The sequence below is a fragment of the Amblyraja radiata genome, chromosome 1 (genome assembly GCF_010909765.2).
Source record: "Amblyraja radiata isolate CabotCenter1 chromosome 1, sAmbRad1.1.pri, whole genome shotgun sequence".
In the NCBI taxonomy this organism is placed as follows: Eukaryota; Metazoa; Chordata; class Chondrichthyes; order Rajiformes; family Rajidae; genus Amblyraja; species Amblyraja radiata.
This window is the reverse complement of record NC_045956.1, coordinates 76335148-76359147: the sequence shown is the minus strand read 5'-3', so window position 1 is coordinate 76359147 and position 24000 is coordinate 76335148. Positions and strand designations below refer to the sequence as shown.

Sequence of the window (24000 nt, the reverse complement as noted above, 5' to 3'; positions counted from 1 at the left end):
ACTGCCGCAGGCCAGCGAATGGAGCGCTCCCCTACGGCGAGCCCCGGCAAGGGTTCGCCCGCTCCGCAACGAGAGTCCACACTATGCCCACAGCTGAAGCCCTGCCGCGTCTCCGGGAAAGGCCGCACCGATCCTCGATGTTAGGCCACGGGGGAGGGAACATGGAAAAAGTCGCCTCTCCGTGGAGGAGGCGACCGAAGCAGGTTTCCCCCTTACCCCCCACACCATCCCCCACACAAGACACACAGAGAAACATTAAAAACACACTAAAAAAACCAAAAAAAATTAGGAAAAAAACTAACACGCTGCTGGCAGGGCTGCCGGCTTACAGCGCCCCCACCGACCTTGTGACCAAAAACAGACTGCTAGAGGAATTCAATGAATCAGGCAGCATTCGTGGAAGGAAAACAATGCTGTCTGACCTGCTGAGTTCTTCCAGCAGTTTGATTTTTGTTCAAGATCCTAGCGCCTGCAGCCTCCTGTGAATCTAATGAGACACCTGCCCAATGTGCAATTCATTCTAATCTCCTGAAGCTACCAAACAATTCACCTACCGGGATATGTAGAAATAAGCAGGAACTGCCAGTCGCACCAGATCCTAATAATAAATTATATTTTACTTTTATAGTATTAGTTATAGAGTTATTGAGTGATACAGCGTGAAAACAGGTCCTTCGGCCCAACTTGCCCACACTGGCCAACATGTCCCAGGTACACCACTCCCACCTGCCAGCATTTGGTCCATATCCCTCCAAACCTGTCCCGCCCATTTACCTGTCCCGCCCATTTACCTGTCAAATTGTTTTTTAAACGTTGGGATAGTCCCAGCCTCAACTACCTCCTCTGGCAGCTCATTCCATACACCCACCACCCTTTGTGTCAAATAGTTACCCCTCAGATTCCTATTAAATCTTTTCCTATTAAACCTGTCCTCTGGTCCTCGATTTTCACCTACAGCAGGGGACTCAATCCATCTAACCGATCTATTCCTCTCATGATTTTATATACCTCTATAAGATCACCCCTCATCCTCCTGCACTGCTCACCCTCTCCCTATAGCTCACAGGAAGTGGCGGCGCTGTGATACGGCTGCGGCTCGCCTGCAGTCTGTCTGTTTTTACTTTTTTGTGTTGTTTTTTTTGTCTAGTTTAGTAATTGTTTTGGTTATTAGGTGGTGTTATGTGTGTGTGGGGGGAGGGGTGAAACAGGGCTTTCTGTCTCTCCCTTCGGGGGAATGCGACTTTTTTGTCGTATCCCCCTTCTCTTCCCCCGTCTGCGCTGAGGCCTAATGGTGGAGCTGGCGGCCTCCAACCTGCGACCGACCTCGAGGGTCCGGAGGTAGAGCCAGCCAGGACTCACCAACGCGAGGCTGGCCGTCTTCGAGCTGTGGCGACGTCTGGGTAGCGGCACGACTCGGCGCTCCGGTGAGGGCGGACGGCGCGGGGCTGAGACACTCCCGTGCGGGCGGCACGGCTACCAGCTGGAAGGCGCTCCCGTGGGGGCAGCCCGTTGCGGGGCTGAGACGCTGCCGTGTGGGTGGCCTGGCTACCGGCTGGAAGGCGCTCCGGTGAGGGCAGCCTGGGTCCCGGCTGGAAGGTGCTCCCGTGGGGGAAGCCCGGTGCGGGGCTGAGACGCTGCCGTGTGGGCGGCCCGGTGCGGGGCGGAGACGGTGCTCCGGCGGCTGAGGCGGCGGCGACCTGAATCCGGGGCTCGGCCGTGGGCCAGTGGATGACAATGTCGGGAGCTCGCAGGTCACAGCCTGGTGCCTGTTTTGCGGAGCTCCCGTTGCAACAGCTGCCTCCGCTGGACTGGAGGGCGGCAGCTTCGACCACCCCCGGGCCGCGGAGCTTGAACCGCGGGACTGACTTACCATCGCCCGGTGGGGTATCGCCTCAGCGCAGAGGGAGAAGAGGAGGGAAGAGACAGTAACTCTAAGACTTTTGCCTCCATCACAGTGAGGAGGTGTTTGGTGAACTCACTGTGGTGGATGTTAATTTGTGTTTATTGTGTGTTGTTATTATTACATGTATGGCTGCAGGCAACAGCATTTCGTTCAGACCGAAAGGTCTGAATGACAAATAAAGGATTCAATTCAACCCTCCAGTCCTGGCAACATCCTCGTAAACCTTCTCTGCACCTTTTCCAGCTTGACAACATCCTCCCTATAACATGGTGCCCAAAACTGAACACAATACTCTAAATGTGGCCTCTCCAACGTCTTATACAACTGCAACATGACCTCACAACTTCTATAACTCTGACTGATGAAGGCCAAGTGCCAAAAGCGTTTTTGACCACCCTATCAACTTGCGACTCCACCTTCAAGGAACCATGCACCTGTACTCCTAGATCCCTCTGCAGTACAACACTCCCCAGAGACCAACCATTCACTGTAGGTCTTGCCCATGTTAGACTTTCCAAAATGCAACACCTCACATTTCTCTGTACTGAATTCCATCAACCATTCCTCAGCCCACCTGGCCAAATCCTGCAACAATTTTTCACAACCATCTTCACTATATGCAAAACCACCCACTTTTGTATCATCAGTTTTAGAGATGTCGCAGAAGCAGCTCCTTCGGCCCACCAAGCCTGTGCCGATCAGTGAACCCCGCACACAGAGAACGTACAAACTCCGTACAGGCAGCACCTGGAGTCAGGATCTAACCCGGGTCTCTGGCACTTGGCAGCAACTCTACCACTGCGCCACCGTTCCTCCATTTTTTGGCTGGCGGGAACATTTTTTCATCATTAGATATTCTCAGTGATTGGACTAACAAAATGTGGATAGCATGTAGCACAGAAACAAGTAATTCAATCTAACTGGGCTACACAAGGATTTAAGGGCCTGTCCCACGAGCATGCAACCTGCATGCGGCAAACGGGACCAAACCGGAAGCGGGGGCCACGCGGAGGTCGAGTGATCCCCGTACAGGGCCGGTCCCACCAGCATGCGCCTGCATGCGGCGAGCGCGACCAAACCGGAAGCGGGGGGCCGCGCGGAGGTCGAGTGAGTGACGTGAAGTTCGGGCGAAGTCCAAGGGAAGTTCACGCGTGACGTATGGCGTCAAGACGTTGCGCAAGGCGTCGAGACGCTGCGCACACCCGTCGAGGCGGTGTGTACGGCGTCGAGGCGGCTGCAGGCCGGCAGGCCGTTGCCGCGTGGAATCTTTGAACACGGTCAGTTTTTCGGAGCCCCGCGCGATGTCGGGACAAGCTCCGCACAACTCCATACGGCTCCGGGGAACGAAGTGGGACCGGCTGCGCGAGGCCGTACGGCTCAAGCGACCACGTTAGGTCGCGCTTGCCGCATGGAGTCGCATGCTCGTGGGACAAGCCCTTTACACTTTACACTGAACAAGGGTTTCAACCTGAAACGTCGCCATTCCTTCTCTCCTGTCCTGCTGAGTTACTCCGGAATTTTGTATCTACCTACACTTTACATAAACTTTGTTCCACCTTTTTTAACTCGGAATACTAGAATAACTTGCTACTTCTTTCTTCTTCATGTGTATTCTAGTTTTACCTTAAATGGTTCTAAGCTCTGCGTTTCGAATAAATCTTCAAGTATAACGTTTTTCATACTAACCACTCTCTAAAAGAGGGATTATTTTTCTTTGTGACCATACCCTTTTATGATTTGGAATACCTTTATCACAGCCCCCCTTCAAGATAAATTGATTCTTCTAGCTCGGGTGTTATCTGTGCTAGTGCTTCTTTGAATCTTCCTCAGTGCTTAGTGTGCAGATAATAAACTGGAGCTAATGCTTGTAGACTCAGTGAGATTAATGTTAGTATAAGGCAAGTTCCATCTCAACATCATCCAGGTAGTCCGGCTTTACCTGAAGTTGACTGAAAGCTAAAACCTATTTTTGAAACTGCGGAACAAAGTGCAACAGTCTGTATTTCTCAGGGCAGCTTTGTCCTGCGAGGCACGGCTCTTGCTGTGTACACCACAGCCCAGTGGAGGTCGCATTCCGTGCACCGACTCTCATTCCCGAAGGCAAAACCCACATCAGGTGTTTGTATATCCTTGTAACATGACCCACCTGCTAGTCAGGCCAGTGCGTGCACACTCACAGGAACGAACCTCCAATAATTTACTGGCAGATATGTACCTGGCATCACTTGTAAACAGAACACAAACAGAAGTTGGTAGCTACGGTGTAAATTGGTTTACGTGAAGACCTGAGTGGCACGCTAAATTAGCACATTGCCCTTAACCTCTGGCACGCAGATGCCTTATGAATACAGTGGAAGGGGAGCACCATCTTACAATCTACCCACCCCATTTGGAGGGAATCTTGTACAGGGATATTAACAAGGCAACCCAGAAGCACTGAGCTCGATTACAGTGCGTGTTTCGAGAGTCTGATGTCAGATGCGGTGATCTGTCCAAAGGAGCAAATGGAATGTCGCTGGGATCTCAATATTGGAGATGTTTTCCTGGGAGAAGACAATGACTATTGGTTTGCTTATTCTTCTAGTGAATTTGGACATTTTCCAGAGACAATGTTGGTGCTATCTTTCAAATCCGTTGAGGTGCAGCTCTTTGTAGAGATCACTGCTGACGGGTTTACCCTGGGTTTTGGGCCAGGTCTTGGTTCTTAATCTTGAAACACCTTTTGTAGCAATGTTACAACATTTTGAGATTTTAAAAATCAAGTCTTTAATTTATCCCATCAGGTAAAGCATCAAAAGAAGTTTAATTTGACACCTAATTCACTTTCATATCTTCAGTATTAAAAAAGTTATGGCCATTTTTATACTCGGAAATTGGCATCTTGTTCCCTATTGCTTTTTCATTGACTTAACACAAAAGCTGTGATCGAGAACATTTAAAAGCCCATAACTTTCTTAAAATTTAAGAGAACTGAAATAAATTTTCAGTTATTATAGATTGAAGCATTCTGAAACAAATATGAAACAATCTTACTTAGATGACTTGAAATTAAAGCATATAATTAGTTAGTTACCTAATTGTAGCTAATTACAAAATTCAATTACTAGATCTAAACATCTATCCATTTCTTAAGAATAGATTAACATTTTTAAATAGCCTAAGTGTCCAAATAACATTCACACAAGAATTCAGAATATAACATAATTTTAAAATCTCTTTGTCATGGGTTTATAGGCCAAATGGAAGGAATTTAATGTTTAATACCTTTAAATTAATGGCCATTTAAATCAACTTGCCTGTGGGATTTTCTGGAAAGCGACCATTTGGAACGTTGAGGCTGCGGTGATTTTAGACCCCATATCGGCAGCAAACACACTGCCGGTTCTTCGGGGGAAAAAATCACCGTTTCGCAACTTAAAATGTGAATTAAATGCATCTTAAGAAACACTTTTATACATAAAAATAAACTACTTTCTTTTACCTGTCCCCTACATAAAATCCGGCCCCGTTGTCGGCATTGACGGCTTCAGAAGCTGATTTTAAAATCACTCCAGCGATTAACTTGTCGGGCAATTAAAAAAAAAAAAACACACAGAACGGCCATCGGAACGATTCTTTAGCAACATCTTGCACTCCAACAAATATAATCCAGGACCAGGACGGAAAAAACCCGCGTTTAAACCCGCTCCCCCCTCAAACGCGCCAAAATCGCGCACACGGCCAGTGGCAGAATTGCAGCACCGCTGAAGGTAAGTATTGTAACATACCTACCTTTTGCCTCAACTGACCAAAGGCTACACTAATAAAATGGTGAATTTCATCTTCTCTGCAAGGAGAGCTGCGTCTTGATATATGAGAAGTGGTCCACGATTTCTATGGACTTGCATTTGTCGAAGGACAGTGTTGTATAGGAGGGCCAGAAGTGGAGAAGTTTCATTAATGTGGATATTTTACATGTGGGAGTCCTCTTATTTGCTTCTGTAAACAGTTGATGTTAGCCCGGAGCACGGCTCCAAACATTTGCAAATGCAAGCGCCGTCTACATATTGCAGGTTGACTGAGGATTGCGTGACTGGGTTCTGGAGTGCAGTCACCGTAGGTTGAACAGTTTTCCATTTGTTCTAAAGATCAGCTCCACTCCCATGGGAAACTGTTGAACATAAGGTGCAGCTCAGTGTCAAGAGAGATTGAAAACAGTAACACGCTAATGAGCCTGTCCCACTTAGGCGACTTTTTAGGCAACAGCAGGAGACTATGCGGTCGCCACATGTTCGCGGGTGGTTGCCGGGTAGTCGCCTTCATGGTCGTGAGGAGTTCCCGCATTCTGGGAACGAGTCACGGCTTCATTATGGTCGCCGCAAATTTTTCAACGTGTTGAAAAATTAGCGGCGACCGGACTGAAGCTGCCATGGAGAGTAGCGAGAATTCTCGTGCCGTAGCTGCAGTGGTATTGGGTTGCCAGGAGGTCGAAGGTTGTCGTAGGTTCTTGTAGGTTGTTGCTGGTGCTGACCGGTGAATTTCATTGGCGCATTGGGGGAAAAAAACGTAAGCAGTAGTTTTCAGAACCAAGGATAATTGACCGGTAATGTTAATGTCCGCCGAGCTTCACAGCCGTGTATCTCTGGCTTCTTAAAAGTTGTCTCCACTCCTTCTCCACCTTTCCCCCCCCTCCCCTCTCTCCCCCTCTTTTAAAGGACCTACGTGACGCTTCCCGTACACTGTGCTTTAGCCGTCTTAATTACAGCGCCAACCTTCCTGTTCATCGCGGTGTGTGTCTGTATCACATTGGCTTTGCACCGTGTGAATTTCACTCAGACAGTGCTCCCCCCGCTTGCCCTGTCCCCCGCCTGCAAAGTGGGCTGGTGAGCGATGTGTGTGTGTGTGTGTGTGTGTGTGTGTGTGTGTGTGTGTGTGTGTGTGTGTGTGTGTGTGTGTGTGTGTGTGTGTGTGTTCCAATCTGACAGTCGCCGACCAGTCGCGGTTTTTCAGGCCTATAACAATGTAGCCTTTTCCCACCAGATTGGCCTTGGGGTAAACCCACAGGCTAGGATCACAGCTTGCATGCCATGGTGAAGCAAGCATAAGATGAATTCAATAAGAGAGGGCTCCACAGTTTCTCTGGTTGGGTGAGGTTGGTGCTGCTCCCTGCACACCTCCTCCAATTGTTACAGTGAAGATCACGCCTCTGGCTGGGACTGTTCTTTCCCTGTAACAGTGACATACACTGGCTCTCTGCAGTGGGGGATGAAAGACTGAGGTGTTTAAGAATAGGGAGTAAGCCATTTAGAACGGAGACGAGGAAACACTTTTCCTCACAGAGAGAGGTGAGTCTGTGGAATTCTCTGCCTCAGAGGGCAGTGGAGGCAGGTTCTCTGGATGCTTTCAAGAGAGAGCTAGATAGGGCTCTTAAAAATAGCGGAGTCAGGGGATATGGGGAGAAGGCAGGAACGGGGTACTGATTGGGGATGATCAGCCATGATCACATTGAATGGCGGTGCTGGCTCGAAGCGCCGAATGGCCTCCTCCTGCACCTATTGTCTATTGTCTAAGACAAACGTAACTGCCCAGCTCACTCGCTAGAACGATGTCTTGAATACATTTCGACAAAGAGTATCAATATTGGTTGGAGCAATGAGAATTGAAATAGGCAGGAAAAAAAGATTAAAAGGCCTGTCCCACTTGGCGACTTTTTCGGCAACTGCCGGCGTCATTGACTGACGTATCAGGGTCGCTGAAAGATTTTGAACATTTCAAAATCCAGCGGCGACAAAAAAAATGTTGCGACACCTGAGGAGATACGTCCATACGTCATCACGCCGCATCACGCCGCATCACGCCGCGACTTTTTCGGTGACCTGCTACGTCAGTCAATGATGTCGGCAGTCGGCAGCCGAAAAAAATCGCCAAGTGGGACAGGCCCTTTACTAGTGCACAGAGAAGACTCCTGCCCAACCTGGGTGACATTCCAGTATCAATTCTCATCCTAAAGGGCCTGTCCCACTTGGCGATTTTTTTCGGCGATTGCCGGCATAATTGACTGACGTATCAGGTCACCAAAATGCTTTGTGACCATCTGACAAACAGCACTAAATAGAGGGGAGTGAATATACTGTGATTACATTCAGAACCCCCTAGGGTCTGTTGGATTGGACAATGAAAGGCACACAATATTGTCACCCAACTGCAGGAATGGACACTCCATGCACCATCACTGTTTAGACCAAATTCCTTAACAGAATACTTTTATTGATTCTCCACATCTGGTGGTGAGTCACTAAAAGACATGTACTGACACTCAAATGGAAAGCATGGATATGAAGCATACAATATGGAGAATCCCGCCAGTCTGCCTTGGTTCTGAGGTTATGGATTCATACTCTGCCTCAGAACAGCACTTGGAAAGAAAAATTCTGGAGTAACTCAGTGGGTGAAGCAGCATCTCTGGAGAACATGGATAGGTAACGTTTCAAGTTGAGACCCTTCTTTAGACTCAAACTCGAGTCTTGACCCAAAACATCACCTATCCATGTTCTCCAGAGATGCTGCCTGACCCGCTGAGTTACTTCAGCATTTTGTATCCTTCCTTGGTAAACCACCATCTACAGTTCCTCGTTTCTACTTCTTAGAAATAAATATTTTACTGCAGACTTCCCAAATAGTACTTTCGAGTCAATAAAGTGCTCATGAAACGTAGTCACAGTTATGATGTAGGAAACGTGGTAGAGAATTTTGCACAGCTAGAGGTTCTACAAACATGAATGGGATCATAATCAGATAATATGTTTTAATACTGTTGATGGAATGATAAATACCGGTCATTGACTTCCCTGCTCCTCCATGAACTGCTGATATAGACTTGATCTTGGTGGTGGCGCGACTCATTGTTGCAGCGGCCTCTACAGCCTGTCTGTCTTTTTTTTATTTTTTGTCTAGTTAAATGTAGTTGTTTGTGTTTTTTAATAGTGTTTTTAACTGTGTATATGTGGAGGGCGGGGGGGGGGGAAGGGGGTAACTTTTTAAAATCTCTTCCCTGTACGTGAGACCCGACCTTTTCCCTGTCGGGTCTCCGTTGTCGTTGGGGCCTAGCGCCGTGGAGCGGCCTCCAGCCTGAACGACCTGGGGGCTCCAGTGACGGAGCCTGCGGAGCTGCAGACTTACCATCGTGGAGCTGGCTGGCATCGGAGCGTGGGGAGCGGTGGTGACTCGCTGCTGCGGCCCGACCACGTAGCTCGGAGGCTCCAGCAGCAGTCGCAGGTCCGGTGGACTGTCGGGACATCGGGAGCTCGTGGGTCTGGGTGGAGAGACCGCTTTCCGGAGCTCCCGCACGCGTCTTCTCTAGCCCGTGTCGCGGGGTTGGAACGACCCGGAGCGGGGCCGTACATCGCCCGGCGCGGCTTCATGGCCATGGGACATTCTAGCGCCCGCCGGGGGCTCCAACATTGTGACATTTAGACCGGGAGCTGGGCCGTACATCGCCCGGCGCGGCCTAAAATGGCCGTGGGACTCATCATCGCCCGCCTGGGGCTTCAACATCGGGAGAGAAATGAAGAACAGGGGAGAGTGAAAAGACTTTGCCTTCCATCACAGTGGGATCACTGTGATGGATGTTTTTGTAAATTGAATTGTGTGTATGTCTGTAGGATATTGTCTTTGTTTGTATGGCTGTGGAAACGGAGTTTCGTTTGAGCCTCACTGAGGTTCAAATGACATGTAATAAATATTGAATTGAATATTGAATTGAATATATTGAATATTGAATTGAATCTTTCACACCCTCTACAGTGAGCTGATGGGACCTCATTTAGAGTCCCATCAAAAGACTGCAGGTCTGGCAATGCAGCAGTCTGTCTGACCTATGTAGGTCTGTCAGATGGATCTTGGACCTCAAGCTGACACGTTTATTATCAAATATTGCCATGAAAGCATGTTCCCATGCTGGAGATGCCATTTTCACCTGTAAATAATCTACCAGAACCATTAGAGTCATACAGCGTGGAAACTGGCTCTTTGGCCCAACTTGCCCACACCGGCCAACGTGTCTCATCTACACTCTTCCCACATGCCTGCATTTGGCCCATATCCCTCTAAACCTGCCCGATCCATGTACCTGTCTATTCATTGGAGATGTAACATTTGAATATTAGGCTGGTTAACTTCACTACTCCACTAACTTCAATGAAGATTATCTGCCTTTTCATCCCAGGGATGGAGACAGGTGAAGAAAAGCTATTTATTGGCAGCATTCAAAGGACAAGCTACAATAATTAACTTTGTTGAAGATTATTTAGGTTCTTAGCCGAGTGATATGGGCAGGAGCTGGAAAGGGTGATATTCAAAGTACAGGTTGTCATCCCAACAGCTGGGGAAGTAAAGGCCAAGTTAGTCCAAATGACTGAGGAATAATTTACCAGTCAGATATTAAACCAACAAAATGAAAACCTAGAGGAACTGTCTATCAGTTCCTATCAGTCTGAAGAAGGGTTTCGGCCCGAAACGTTGCCTATTTCCTTCGCTCCATAGATGCTGCTGCACCCGCTGAGTTTCTCCAGCCTTTTTGTGTACCTTCGATTTTCCAGCATCTGTAGTTCCTTCTTGAACACCTAGAGGAACTGGGTGGATCAGACAGCTGAGGGAAACGGATAGTAAATGTCTCGGGTCGAGACTCTTCATTGAGACTGAAAGAATGCAAGTAGAGATAGCCAGTATAAACATAGAAACGCAGAAACATAGAAAATATGTGCAGGAGTAGGCCATTCGGCCCTTCGAGCCTGCACCGCCATTCAATATGATCATGGCTGATCATCCAACAGTATCCTGTACCTGCCTTCTCTCCATGCCCCCTGATCCCTTTAGCCACAAGGGCCACATCTAACTCCCTCTTAAATATAGCCAATGAACTGGCCTCAACTACCTTCTGTGGCAGAGATTTCCAGAGATTCACCACTCTCTGTGTGAAAAATGTTTTTCTCATCTCGGTCCTAAAAGATTTTCCCATTATCCTTAAACTGTGACCTCTTGTTCTGGACTTCCCCAACATCGGGAACAATCTTCCTGCATCTAGCCTGTCCAACCCCTTAAGAATTTTGTAAGTTTCTATAAGATCCCCCCTCAATCTTCTAAAGAGGTGAGGGTGAGTGGAGAAAGAGCTGGCGAGTGGTAGGTGGATCTAAGTAAGGAGGGGTGGATTGGTGCATGGAGTCAGATGGGGGCAGAGGGGTGGAGAAAGTGACACAGGCTCGGACACGACAGGTGGATAGAACCCGATGGGAATGGAAGGTGGATTGAGGGAAGAAATAAGGGAAGTAGGTCGGGCAGATGGGAACAATGAGGAGAGGGGAGCCGATGGGTGAAGTGTGTGGGTGTGGGGCAGATGGAGTGGGAGGGGAAGCAGCTGGGCGAGAGGGGGCAGGGCGTTTGTGGGGATTAAGAGGACGTGCGGTGTACCTGGGTAAATAAGGAGGGAGAGATCGAGAGGCAGGTTGCCTGAAATGAGAGAATTCAATATTCAGGCCATCGGGTTAAACACTGTTGAGGCAGAGTAAGAGGTGTTGTTTCTCCAGCTACCTTGGCAGTGGAAGAGGCTGAGGACCGATAGGTTGGTGTGGAATGGGGAGGAGAATTGCAATGACTAGCCAACGGGAGCTGCAGACGGCCTTAGGTGGATGGACGGAGCCCAGTTACTTGGCAAAGCAGTCCCGTAGACCAGTGGTTCCCAACCTTTTTAAGATCATGGCCCCCTTGGGATCTTTTAATTTTTCTGTGGCCCCTCCTGACATTATTAGTGGAATAAAAGTACTTCAATATTATAATACCTTCCATAAAAATATCAGTGTCTATTAATTGCACATATATTCTCTTTTATTCTATTCCACAAACATCAAAAATATTTCAACTACATAGATTTAAACTTATTAGAACTGAATTTTAGGTGGCTCTGTGGCCCCCTTCATTGAACCTGTGGCCCCCTAAATACCATAATTTTTCTGTGGCCCCCCTAAAATTTGCCATGTGGCCCCAGGTTGGGAATCACTGCCGTAGACTGTATTTGGCCTCACTAATGTAGAGGAGGTGACAGAGAGTGAGGAGGTGCAAGTGAATCACTGCGTTAATTGGAAAGGCTGATTGGGTGTCTGGATGGTGGTGAGTGATAGGGTGTGTGGACAGGTATTGCACCTCCCACCCTTTCAGGGAGTAGTGCATGGGGAGTAAGGGGTATAGGTGTGGAGAGGAAGGGGGCGGGATCGATGGATGATCAAGAACAAATGCAGCAGAGGCGTAGAAATTGAGAGAAGGGGATGGCATCCTTACAAGAGACAGGATGGGAAGAGATGTAATCTAGGTAGCTGTGGATGTCAATAGTTTTGTAGTAAATGTCAATGGATAGTTTGTGTTCTGAGATGGAGACAGAAAGATCATGAGATGGTAGAGAAGTGTCAGAGATGGTTCAAGTGAATATGGGGGCAGGGTGGAAGTTAGTGATGAAGCTGATGAAGTTGACGTGTTCTCCATTGGTGCAGGAGGCAGCCCCGATACAGTTGTCCGTGTAGCAGAGAATGAGTTGGTGAGTAGGCTTGAAACAACAATGCCAGAGTAGGCTTGGAACAACAACTGTTCTATAAGGCCAATGAAAAGATAGGCATAGCTGGGCCCCATGCGAGTGTCCATGGCTATGCCATTGATTTGTAGAAAGCGGGAGGAATCCAAAGAGGTCGTTTTGGACAAGTGGATGTTCGGCCAGGTGGAAAAAAGCACTAGTACCAGAAAACTGGTTCAATCTATGGTCCAGAAGTAAATGGAGAGACCCAAGACCTTTCTGATAGGGAATGGAATTATATCCCCCTTATGTGGTCCCACCTTCCTTGCCCATTAGATTCCACCATCTGCAGCCCCTTCTTACCTCCACCAAACATGTGCCAGCCTCTGTTACTGTCTCTGCCCCTCTGTCTCCTACCTGACTTCATCCAATCCACCCCTCCTCACCAGAATCCACCTATCGCTTGTCAGCTTATGCCCCACACCCTCACCTCTTTATACTGGCCCCTCTTTCACTTCAGTTGACGAGTTTCGACCAAAACTGTTGGCTCCTCCTTAGGTCCCCTCGTTAAGTCCCCTCGTTAGGTTCCCTCGTTAGGTTCCCTCGTTAGGTTCCCTCGTTAGGTCCCCTCGTTAGGTCCCCTCGTTAGGTCCCCTCGTTAGGTCCCCTCGTTAGGTCCCCTCGTTAGGTCCCCTCGTTAGGTCCCCTCGTTAGGTCCCCTCGTTAGATGCGACATGACTCACTGAGCTTCTCAAGCAGTTTGTTTTTTGCTTCCGTTTCTGGCATCTGCAGTCTCTTGTGCCTCCAAAAATGCAAACCTGTGCTGCTTTCAAGTGGCCAACATGAGATGGGAATACTGAAGGGCATGAGGTGGGGACAGTAATTGGTTAAACAATGACCCGGGGATCCAAGTTCACATCTCACCATGATGGCTGTGAGATTTAACAAATTAGCCACTGGGCAATTGGTGACGACAAACCATTGGATTGTCATTAAAAAAACATCTGGTTCCTAATATCCTTTGGGAGAGGAAATCTGCTGTAAAGTCTGGTTTGTGTTAGTTCAGACTCCTAAATGGAAAAGTAAACCACACAGGAAATATACATGCAGTGACATCCAAATCGCCATCCCTCCGACCCCCCAAAAAATCACCTAAATTGCCATTTTGCACAAGGGTAGAAAGAATTGTCAGAAACAAATAATGACGTTTTGGGGAAATACATGAATTCACAAAAATACATGTATTTCTCTAATCAGAGAAAAGAATACAATATCTGAAAGGGAGCATAACTTGGATATACTACCACATTATGCCCCTTCTTTCCTGACTTCTATCAAGTGTAGCTCCTCAAAAGAAACAAAATGAGGCTGGATTATACATTGTAAATGGCAAGAAATGCTAGTGCAGATGAAACGATGCCTTCACACAAGGGTCAAATGCTATTAGGGCAACCATCAACATCCAGGTGAGGACCTAACAAACCAGCAACAAGTGCCTGCCAGGCAAAGCAGGGATAGGGTGTCATCTGGGCAAGCTGATGTGGAAAAGGTCAATACATGAATCATCAGCTTGCCTTATAGTTGCTGACAGAGAGACTGAAACACATACACATTTACTTTTGGGATTTGGAAACAGAGCTCAATCTCGATAGGCGGCAAGAGGAACGCTCTCATCAGAGTTTAGTTTAGTTGTTTAAAGACAGCGTTGAATCAAGCACTTTGGCCCAACAGGTCCGCGCCAACCAGCGATCCTTGCACACTAACACTAAATGCATTTCGTTGTCTCTGTACTGTACATTGACAATGACAATTAAAATAAAAAAATAAAAAATTGAATCTGAATCTATTCTACACACTAGGAACAATTTACAATTGTACCAAGCCAATTTACCTACGCACCTGTACGTCTTTAGAGTGCAGGAGGAAACCGGAGCCTCCCAGAGAAAACCCATGCAGGTCACAGGGAGAACGTACAAACTCCATACTGACAGCTCCAATAGTCAGGATTGAACCCAGGTCTCTGGTACTGCTAGGCAGCAACTCTGTGCGATGTGCCACTGTGCTGACCAGCTGAGCATGAAATGTTAATTTAAAAAAAATAGTAATGCTCATATTAGCCAATGCCTGACTGTCATTAACATACTGCAAATTGTGAAAGATGTTACAATTGGATGGCCCAGGAACACACATACTCAGCTACAGTGAACACAAAGAGCACATTCAAATGATAATCCTACATTTATTTTCAATCATATCTCAGCAGCCCACTGTGCTTTACTCTTGTCAAAATACACTACCCATCCCGCACAGATCATTACGTTCACACACAATTACTTGATGAAAATGATTGTTTCTGCTGAAATGTAGCTGCTGTTCAATCACAACTGCTGCTTTACTGTTTTTAAACATCAAAGGGAAAGGACGGAAAAGACCATTTCAAAGTATCTGGAATTTCAGTCTAAAATTTATCTCGATTTCGTTCTCACATCGTTTGTACATTTTCATTGTATAGATGTCAATAATAAATAATTGGCTTCTGTAAATTGTCCCTGGCGTGTAGGATGGAACTGGTGTATGATAGATTGTTGGTCGGTGTCGACTTGGTGGGCTGAAGGGTCTGTTTCCATATATGTTTTACATATATATCTTAATTTAATTGAACCATATACGATTGAATATGTGGCATTATTTTCGTCTTGTTTCTATAGTCAAAGGGTAAGGTTGATTGATTTATTTGTGCAGAACAATGATGGAAGTCCGTCTCTTGCCTTGTTTCTCTGTTTTTTTCTCTATATATATGCATAACAGCATGAATTATAATCTGATTTCCATTCATGAATATAGTCATTCATGTGCTGCACCTGTTGATCAGAGCCTGGCTCTACTGTGGAATGTAATTAGGAATGTACCTAATCCAATTTAAAGCATAAATGTTGCATTCAAGTGTAAGTTAAAAGACTCGCTACAGGATGCACCAGATTGCACAATTTCAAGCTGAAAAATGCGAAAGCTCCCTACCGTGGGAGAGGGGATCCCCCACCCCTCGGTAGCTACGCTCCCTCTCAATTTCTCACTCTCAACTCTCACCCAATGTTGGCAGCCCTGCACAAGGGACTGCAGATGCTGGAATCTGGAACAACTAATAATCTGCTGGAGGAATCAATGGACTGACAGTCAGGACTATTTCAGATCCTGATGCATAATTCCATACCAAAACATCAACCATTCCACAGATGCTACTTGATCTGCTGAGTTCCGCAAGCAGGCAAGTTGTTGCTTTAAAAACAGCTCATTGCTAAGTGAACAATTTCATCATAAATTTATTTGGTCAATTTACAGACCAAAAGAACAGGTAAACCAAAGCAAGGGTCACTAAGTACGCTTTCCTTTAAACCATCACATCAATGTTATGTAAGTGAAAATGATCATTTAATTTCTGCTGGTTCCAGTATCTTTCATTAGTACCAATTAGAGCTTGCACGTCATGGTAGAAATCAGCAGTTGGCTGGAGACAGGTATGGTGCTGTAACTATATCCCAGGTACGGATGACATCATGAGCCTCTGGGATTAAGTGCCTTCTTTATAGAAACAAACGGAAGCTGAATCAACATATGATTGAATTCCATTTGATGGTGTAAACAACAAGTTTCCAAAACAACTCAATTTGAAAAGAACCATCTTTACTCCCACCCAGTATTTTATAAACAATACAGCAACATCCCAGGTTTATTTTACAGCCAGTGCTAAGTTAGCTGATCTCAAGGGACTTTTCCCCTTTTGGTGAAACCAAGCAACCCACCAACTGAAACAGGTGCACGATACTAATAGGAGGAAAATCTATTGCTACTTTAATAAAGTTTGTTTCAATGAATGCTAGAGTCAGGGCTGTTTGCGTTCCCATACACGACCATGCAGGACGTCTTTGTTCATTATTCTGAATTGAGATAATGGTGCTTAGGAAAGCGGAAACGAACAGGAAAATTTGGATTATGGGGACACCGAGGGCAGGATGAATGAAGAAGAGTCAGATTCTTTAATGAGACCACAAAGCAATAACCGCCAATAGAGGCTCCATCTCCTTAAATCTTTCAATAAAGCAGGGCTTATCTAGTATCCTTAATGGTGAGATCAACATCTAGAGGACATAATTAGGATAAGTAGGATATTTTGAAGGGTGGAATGTTTTCTTCATTCAAAGAGTGATGTGGGTCCAGAAATCACTGCCTTAAGAGATGGCAGAAACCCTTGGTACAGGTATAATAAATACTTGCTGTAACCAACACAAGGATATGGTTCAAAAGCTGGGATGTGGGAAAGCCCTACATGGGAAGAATGGCCTCTTTCCAACCCATGATTTTCTAGAATTCTATATACACACCTTATTAATGGCATTTAAGACGAGTCAGATGCTACAGGAATGTAGTACAGATACTACAAAGTATTCTGAACAATGTCATGTAAATCAGAAATGCTAAGTCTTTTTAGAAGTGACAATATAAACCCTGTGATATTTTAACACAAACAGATGTTTTAATAATCTCTGTATGCCTGAAATTTAAACCATCAATGTTGCCTCTTTACTTTGTACTTTTTTTTCACACCTCACTTTCCAATCACTTGGTGGAAAGAGCTCAGAGCCCTTGAGTGCCCAGCCCTTTCAAGTGCTTACAGGACAGTCTAACATAACCAGCATGAAAGCGAGTATTTGAACAAAAATTACCTTTGATCAATATGTGGGTAGTTTCTAAACTTACCTTTCTATTGTGGATAAACGAGCTGATTTCAGTCCTGAGGCAAGGTGGTAATATTAATGTTCCAAAGGAGGTTCAGCCATGGTGTCTCTGTAGACTTGGATATAGCTTTAGTGCTGGAGGCTGAGTGATAGGAGCGGTTCTTCAGAAAGGTTCCTCAAAGAATATCTGTGACAACAGATAACGCTCACGATGCCGCCAGTTATGGCTCAGCGGGTAACACTAGGAACCACTGCAGGCAGACATCTGTCATTGATAACAGTTTCAGAAAGGAGCACTGAAAGGAGTATTGCCGTGGTAGAGAAAGCACTCGTAATTGAAATGAATGCTGCAGAGAATGGCAGAGCTGCAATGTGAGACTTCTCTCCAGCCGCTCCTATGACACGCCCCTCCTCCTACATCAGGTAATCATAGAGACAAGCACGTCTGATTGGCCAGGCTATATTTGCATTACAATCAACCTGAAGCCCTTTGTTGCTTGAAAAACATGTTCAAGTAGTGAGAGACAGTCCTCCTGAAATAAAGCACCATGGATACTCTGTTTACTCAATATTGCTTATCTATCAGAGCATTTCTTGAGGTCCACGAAGACGGGATAGATTTTAAGAGCTGAAGTAAAGATGCTTATCAGTGAACTGCCGAGCGAGCACCAAACAGAAAAGCTCCCAATTTCAGCACATTGTAACGAAGAAAAGCAACCGGGCAGATGATCAGCTTTCATGCTCCTCATAACTGGTAGTTTTCATCTTTAGAGTTTAGAGATACAGCACGGAAACAGGCCTCTGCGGCCCATCGCGTCCATGCTGACCAACGATCACCCCGTACATTAGCACTATCCTACACGCTAGGGACAGTTTACAAATTTACTGAAGCCAATCAACCTACAAACCTGTGCATCTTTGTAATGTGGGAGGAAATAAAAGCGGAACACCGAGGGAAAACCCCACACACGGCAATAATACTGTTGCCTTGAAGGTCCAGCAACACTTGGAATTTCTGACATCCACTTAGAAGAAATTCATGTGCTAAAGTGGTGGTACTTCCAATGCAGTGATTGTTTCTGGGCAATCTCTTGAGGGGAAAGTAAACTCTAATATGTCATGAAGACGTAACTCTCATATATATTCAAGACATGAAAATAGCAGTTGATTAAAATGGCAGATTAAATGAAATAAAAAGGAATTCCCACCGCTGTTGATACTTCACTGAAACTTCCCACTGAGGTTAAGGAGAATGACTTGGAGAAAGTCCCTTACACAGGTTGTTTTCCATATGAAGAAAAGTGGATTCATACGGAAAGGTGGATTACAGACAGAAATGTGGCAGAAGACACGTTCTGGAAAGTTCAAGCCAATTCCTGCACAGATATTCAGGGACAATTGCCGTTTTAATCAGTAACTTTCATGATTCGTGCTGTGCCACAAATTACTGGGTGGTTGATGTCTTCCATTACCTTTCTCAACTGGTCATTCCTCACACAAAACAATGAGTGTTTTTGTTGTTGAACTGCTGAGAGCATCTTACCCAAGCCTGATCCTGTTACAACATACACGCACTCATCTGAGGTTTCAACAATGGTTGAGTTTTGCTGTTTTTCCAAGTCAGAGGCAGCATTTCCACATCTAGACATCAGTTAATACAGCACTTGGCGCCATCTGGAATGGGGTCATGCTGGCTAGTGTAGATCAATCCATTTCCACATCATGTTTTTGCCAAGAGAGCACTCACTTTAAAGTCATACACAATGGAAACAGGCCATTTGCCCCAATTCATCCATATCAATCAGGTTTTAGAACTGCTGGGCTGATTTGCCTGCTCTTGGCTCATATCGCTCTAAACTTTTCCTATACCTGTCTAAATGTCTTTTAAACATTGCATTTGTACCCATCCCTATAGCTTATTCTGGCAGCTCGCTCCTTATATGCATCACCCTCTGTGTGAAGAAATTGCCCCTCAGGACTCATTTAAATTCTTCTCTTCTCACCTTAAACCTATGCCCTTGAGTTCTTGACTCCTCTACCCTGGGAAAAATACTGTGACCATTCACATTATCCATGCCTCTCATGATTTTGCATATGTCTGTCGCCCCCTCAATCTCCTATGTTCCAGGGGGAAAAGTCACAGCCTATTCAGCCTCTCCTTATAATTTAAGCCCTTGAGTCCTTGTAACATCCTGGTGAAATGAGGTGGTTGACGGGGAAAAAAAGTTTATCTTAACTTAAGCAGGTAAAAATTACCTCATCACGTAAACAACCATTTTTTGCCTCAGCTCATTGTACCGCAAAAGCCACGTTGTTGATACAAAACTCAGCAAAAAAAAGTCATCTGCTACACGAGAAAATTGAGGAGACCAAGTCTAGTCAGCAAGAACAACATGAAGGATTTTGTTGAAACTAACAAACGTATTGAAGTGCCATCACGATAGAAAGATAAGAAGGTCAGGTGAATAATCATCTACAATAAAATACCCCAAAACATTTCTAGATGGCTACAGAATTAAACTTAGAATAGCAAACATTACAGATGTACCAAGAGAATATTTTTTTTAATAGCCATTTCCTTACATCCATTGGAAGCTGGCAGTTATGCCACACACTAATTCAGGTCACATTAATGAGGGACTATTTGACCTACACAGTGAAAACACAAACAAAAAAGAGACATTCCTGTGAAACAACAATGGCAATGTGAGAACAGGGCATGCAGAGTTTCTCTTCCAACCTGCCTGTGGTTTCGACTGCTTGATATTTGATTCCAGCTAAGTATCACTTTTCTTTCCAAACTGTTCTATTACTTATTTGCAATAACAACCTAAACAGCATTAGCTTTTTATTGGTACAGGTCATTATTAGACAACTGCATTCACTCCATTCAGTACACAGTTTTCAACAGTGGGCCTTGCTCCAGTGTGAATTCAATGACACTTTATTGCTTCAGATAACCTGCACTGCCTTTCAATGTGCTGCATACCATTAGCCTGTATCTGGAATTTGGCCCAAGCTAATTGTGTTGAGGCTCTGAAAGTATTTTATTTTGATAAATTAACAGAAACTTTTCTCTACCTTCACTGACATCTAAAATTGGCATTGTCTTGGTAAACAGCCACTTGGGCTTCGATTAATACATGCAACCCCACATGATTATATCTTCGCGGGCAGCTGAGTTAAGCCCCTGTCCCACTTAGGAGGCTTAAACAGCAACCTCTGGTGACCTTGCCCGCCACCCAAAAAAATAAATCAAGGTCGAGGTGACCTGCAACCTCCGACCACCTCCCACGCATATGTTGAAAATCTTCCTCGACTATGAAGAAAACCGGCTTCGACTAGACCTGTGACTAAAAAATTATCGATTTTTAAAACAGCAACCTATTTTTAGTCGAGGCCGGTTTTAAACATGATGAAAAAATAGTAGCAACCTAGATGAAGCCTCGACCACGGGGAAAACACTTTCGACCGTTAGGAAGAGTGACCAAAACCTCTGGTGATCTCATGGAAACCTTGGGTGGCGGGCAAGGTCACCAGAGGTTGCTGTTTAGGTCTCCTAATAGCCCTGTCCCACGGTACGAGTTCGTTCCAAGAGCTCTCCCGAGTTTTAAAAAAATCAAACTCGGGGTAAGCACAGAGAATGAATGTAGCGGGTACGTCGGAGCTCGAGGTCGTCTCTTAGCGGCTCGTAACGCTAACAGCAGGTACTCGGGAAGACTCGCTAACAGCAGGTAAGCACGGGAAGACTCGTGAAGATTTTTCAACATGTTGAAAAATGTCCACGAGAGCCCCGAGTACCGACGAGTGGCCATTACCGTAAATCTCTGAGTTCGAATCAGGGCAAACTCGGGAGAGCTCTTGGAATGAACTTGTACCGTGGGACAGGGGTTTTCTAGCCTTGGAAATGCTACCACTGACCTCAGTGCTCACGATTTGTGCCTCTCAGATTAAGTTAAAGTTAAAATCACACAACGGCAATTGCAAGAGAGAGGCCTTTTTATCATGCACTAAAAAGATACCAGATGCTAATCTCAAAAATGACTGAGAAGCCAAGAAACAGTCAGGTACTTCCTTTTCCCATTAAAATGTTCTTTTAAATTAATATACAAAAGCCTTCTCCTTCCAATGACTTACTCTATAAAACCAGATATATTTTTAGCTATTAAACTTCAAAATATTGCTTTTCCTGAAATGCAAATGAAGAATTTCTCAATGACTTTGTTAATGACAATGACTCCTTTTAAAATTGTCACCCACAAGCATAACTTGTAAGTCCACATTCTGAACCAAGTGTCTATATACAGATATAATAAACAAGATTCTTAATCATGCGTGGAATGTTGCATCAATATTCATTTATACATCCAGTATTCAAAGCTGTAGATACTTAAAGAACAGCAGTGTTTGCACCACAAGATTATTAATTCAAAGCTCTTTTGAGGCAGCTATGGAAGAAGTTATATAAACACAGCTTCTTTACTAGTTCATGATCATTTGTATTCTTGGCACCATTGATACAACTTTTGTGGTTGAAGGTGAAAAGCCCATTGTTTCATTGGGCCAATCTGGATATATGTAATAAGATGCAATCTTACCCATCTCAACTCATTTACTTGTCAGGGGCATTTGTTGTTGAAAGAAAACACCTGGAGGTATGCCATTATCCCACACAAAAAGAGATCAAGGGATCCAAATCATCCAGTGTTTGACTGGTAACCCCCAAGCCAAACTTAATATACCAGTGGGTACATGAAATACCTTAACCACCACTGTTGGTGTTGTGCCTCTGCTACTCATGCTCAGTGTTTATGTCAGCTGGGGCACTGTCGCCCACGGCTGAATGTTGTAGACACGCATTCCATTCCACATACTTGTGCACAAACGTTTGGGTAGACATTCACGCATTGTTCTGAGGGATTTCTGGATTATTGAAGGAAGTTTACACCAAAGTCTACATATCAAATTACATATCCGTCCTCAGATGGATGTAGGACCAGCACAAGTGAAGATAAGTAGACTAGTGGAGATAACTCTGCCGGAAAAACTCAATAGGTCAGACAGCATCTCTGGAGAACATGGATAGGGGATTAGGGGACATTTTGGTTGCCACTTTTCTTCAGACTGATTGTATTCGAGGGGGGCATAACTTGGTGTTCTAGCCAATAGTATTCCTCAAGCAGATTATCTTATCATCAATTCCATGCTCATTATCAGCCTGGCTCATCTATACAACACTACACTCTGCCAAGCTCACTGCATAAACATGGACAGTTTCTATATCTCTGGAGCCACCTTTCAGTGAAGCTGACCATCGATGATAAAATTCACCATCACCTTCACTGCAGTAACATAGCCACTGGCTGGCTAAAGAAAAGGATGCTTGACGATCAAGGCTTCTTGAAGGCCCTTCGACCCTCTCTATGTCAAACATGATGCCAAGACCATCTCTTATCTACCTGGATATAACCCATATCCCTCCATATCTATGTGCCTATCCAAAAATCTCTTAAATGCCACTATCGTATATACCTCAACCACCGCCCCGGCAGTGCATTCCAGGCCCTCGCCACCCTCTATGTAAACATTTTGTTCCTCTCACCTCAAAACGGTCCTCTAGTATTTGATTTTTCCATCTTGGGAAGACAATTCTGACTATCTATGTATGCCTCTCATCAATTTATGTAGTTCTGTCAGGTCTTCCTGCAACCTCCAGTGTTCCAAAGAAAACAATCCAAGTCTGTCCAATCTCTCCCTGTAGCTAATATCCTTTAATCCATGCATCATTTTGGTAAACCTTCTCTGCACTCGTTCCAAAGCCTCCATATCCTTCCTGTAATGGGGCGAACAGAACTGCATACAATACTCCAAATACGGCCTAACCAAAATCCTGTAAAGCTGCGTCATAACTTCCTGACTCTTATACTCAATGTCCTGATCTTTGAAAGCAAACATACCATATGCCTTCTTTACCATTCCTGTTGCCACTTGCAGGGAGCTATGGACTTTGACCCCAAGACCATTCCAGCACTTTGTGTTTTATTAAAGATCCCAGCATCTGCAGCTCCTTGTCATAAGTGACAGGAGCAGAATTAGGCCATTCGGCCCATCAATGTCTACTCCACCATTTAATCATGGCTGATTTATCGCTCCCTCCCAACCCCATTCTCCGGCCTTTTCTCCATAACCCTTGAGACCCGTACTAATCAAGAATCTATCTATCTCTGCCTTAAAATTATCCATTAACTTGGCCTCCATGTGGTAAATAACTCCACAGATTCACCACCCTCTGACTAAAGAAATTCATCCTCATCTCCTACCTAAAAGAACGTCCTTTAATTCTGAGTCTAGTCCTAGACTCCCCCTAGTGGAAACACCCTCTCCACATCCAGAGATTTGCTCCAGAGACACTAACAATGCTGGCTCTGAAAAAAATCTCCAAAACTATCTGAACACTAAGCTTACCAACATTCGTGTCCCCTCTAGAGCAAACATTTCCTGCATACTAATTACACTCAATTAGTTCCACTGGGCAGCATCGACTCTGTCCAGATTCCTGTTTCAGTAAGGTTGCCTCTCATCCTAATCTCCAGATTGGAAATTCCATTCAATCAATCAATCTGAAATTAAACTGTGTGTGGTAATCCAGTTGTTGACTCCCCAAAACTCTCTGTCCTGGTTTTATACCCTTCACATTATGCACAAAAACATTGGGTATTTTTAAAGCGGAATTTGACAGATTCTTGATTAGTAAGGGTCAAGTGTGTTTTATTGTCATATGTCCCAGACAGAACACTGGAATTCTTACTTGCATACATACACATACACAT

At 45.1% G+C, this 24000-nt stretch overlaps 1 protein-coding gene across 6 annotated transcripts in view; it reads right to left on the bottom strand.

Annotated features, from left to right (window-relative positions):
* The window catches only part of shroom3 (shroom family member 3), a 414116-nt gene that overhangs the window by 75458 nt on the left and 314658 nt on the right, over positions 1-24000 (bottom strand). Inside the window, exon 1 of one of the 6 annotated variants that reach the window (XM_033024810.1) lies at positions 17193-17675. The exons of the other annotated variants lie outside the window; for them this stretch is intronic. The gene's annotated coding sequence lies outside the window, so the exon portion shown is untranslated. Of the gene's footprint in view, positions 1-17192; positions 17676-24000 lie in introns of those variants that run through there. 6 annotated transcript variants of the gene reach the window in all.